General features: G+C 46.6%; 1 protein-coding gene across 27 annotated transcripts in view; it reads right to left on the reverse strand.

The window, feature by feature from the left end:
- The window catches only part of LOC147618907 (uncharacterized), a 76,344-nt gene that overhangs the window by 17,801 nt on the left and 56,043 nt on the right, over positions 1-2,500 (reverse strand). The window lies entirely within an intron of this gene.

Genomic DNA, 2,500 nt, shown 5'->3' on the forward strand with positions numbered 1-2,500 from the left:
CGATTGGGATGAGCACGTCACTGAAGAGGCCAAAGCCATGCAACGCTTTTGCCTAGAGGAGAGATTTTGGACTGGAGTCCGAGCAATTGTCATTGCTATGACTCCATTCTATAGGCTCTTGCGGATGACAGATTGCGAGGGGTCCACCATGGGCCTTCTTGTCCACTTCTTTAGAGCTGCCCTTGTGGAGTTGGAGGCTTGCACAGACATTACATCTGAGGAGCGAGCACAAATCATGGAGATTGCACAGAAGAGATGGAGGTGGATGCACAAACCAATCCACGGGTTTGCAGCATTGGTACATCCAGCCTACAAGTCTCCAGTAGTTTGCACCGATAGGGAGCTTCGACAAGATCGGGATGCATATATGCTTCGAGCTGTGCCAGTTGATGAGCACAATGCCTTTCTAGAGGAGTTGGGCTGCTATGTTGATCAGAGAGGTCAAACCTCCTTTTCGTCTCCCACTTGCTGGAGGAGGGAGTCACTTGTGAAGCCTCTTTTTTGGTGGGACAATTTTGGGTATGGACTAGAGCATCTCCAACCCATAGCCTTAAGGGTCCTAGCCCAGGATTGTTCTACGGGTGCATGTGAGAGGAACTGGAGTTCCTATTCTCTCGTACACACGAGGATACGCAATCGACTGAGCACACGACAGTTGGAGCGGTTAGTCTACTGCCGCACTAACTTGCGTATGATGCAAGGCATTCTTAGTATGGGTAGTCCCAAGCAAGTAAGTGACAAGTCTAGACTCTAACTTGTCATGACTTTGAAGTTTTGTGTACATTGTACAGACTCTAACTTTTGTGCCTTAATGTGTAGGTCAATGTTGACACTTTCACGTTGACGAGTGAAAACTTTGCAAGTGTCAATCAACAACCTAATGAGGAGGAGGAGGCAATCTTCATGGAGCTCTATAGTGAGCTTGTGGCAGCAGATACTCGCAGCACCAAGAGTCAGCATGGACGGGGCCGAGCAGTTGGAGTTCATAGGCCTCCGCCTTCGACATCGGCAAAGGGTGGCCTTCGCACATATCTGAGGCGGGGATCCTCGAGCTCCAATCCCCGCCTTCATGATGATATTCCATTGCCCCCTCATGATGATACCCCACTGCCTAGAGAGCCCTTGTTTGATGATGATGGCAACCTACTTAGCGAGAATGATCCCCAGAGTGTCTCGTCCACCTTCGAAGAGTCCTCTTCAGAGAACTCTCTTGATGGACACTCTAGTAGTGATCATGTTGATGATCATGCAGATGTTGGTGATGATGTAGACTTTTGATATGTTATAACTCTCTAGGCATTGGGCATCTATCTCCTTCTAGCCCATCGATGATGTATTGTAGTATGTAGTATCATGTATGTACGCATGTTGGCGGTCACCCATGCCATGAGTTTTTGGCCTATCCTTTTGTAGCAATTTTGTACTCTAATGGCATGATGACATTATGTTCATGGTTCTACTATTTTGTAACTTCTTGTCTACAATTTTTAAGTTTAGGAAGTATTTTTTTTTAAACGTACTAATATCGTACCGTACCTCAAAAAATTTTTAACGTACCAATTAGTACCGTATATTATCGTACCGTACCGTATTGTACCTTTCGTACTAACTAACCATGCGTGTACGGTACGAGTACGTAAAGCACGCATCAAGATAAGTACTTGCGTTCACGTTGTTTACTCTGTGTGTGTGTGTGTGTGAGAGAGAGACTCTGGATTCATGTATTCGAGCGTCCCTTCGTGGGCAACCAAGCTGAAGGGCTCGAAGTTCCTCTTTCTTCCGGCTCGTGGGCTGTTCAGAAGTGTTTATCTCGGTCCCTTGTGAGAGAAGGGATTTGCAGCCCAAGAGGGCAGAAACAGGAGCAACTCTGGAATGTTTCTGGAAGAGTTCGTGGGCTGTTTTATGGCTGTGTACATGGGCTAATTGGCTGCATTTTCAGGGCCTCATGGATGTACCTTCTTGGCAGATTAGAGGTGCAGAACAGTGTGGTGTTTTGAGCACAGGGTTGTGTGAAACCTCTATGCTGAGAAGACCAGAGGACTGGTAGTTTGGACATGCATATGTTTCAGCCATGTATGGCTGTTGTATTCAGCTGAACTCTTTTTTAATGTAATTAAAGAAATACCGGAAGGGGGCGCCAAGGTTCGCGGCCAGTCGGTGTTTGTGTACTGTTTGCAGGAGCACTCTAGCTCCCTCTTTGTTTGCTTTCTTTGCTGATTTATAGCCGTGTTAGTGCGACATTTAGTCGACTGCACTTTGGTTTTTACTAAAGGCTGGTTTCAATAGTAGTTTAGGACTTTGTGTGTGTTCTGTGTGATTCCACCACACTCTTCTTTCTATGAAAACCTAGCACATAGGCACGAGTGTTCTACACCTTCTGAAAAACAAAACGCCCTTGACCCAAGAGATTCCAGCTTCCCGTTCGTCAACTGCAGATCCACACAGTCCGTCAATGGCATAACGAGCTTTCACCACAAGTGCGAGACTTCACCCCTGCCTT

The sequence above is a fragment of the Cibotium barometz genome, chromosome 34 (genome assembly GCF_041138505.1).
Source record: "Cibotium barometz isolate CiBa-2024 chromosome 34, ASM4113850v1, whole genome shotgun sequence".
Taxonomy (NCBI): Eukaryota; Viridiplantae; Streptophyta; class Polypodiopsida; order Cyatheales; family Cibotiaceae; genus Cibotium; species Cibotium barometz.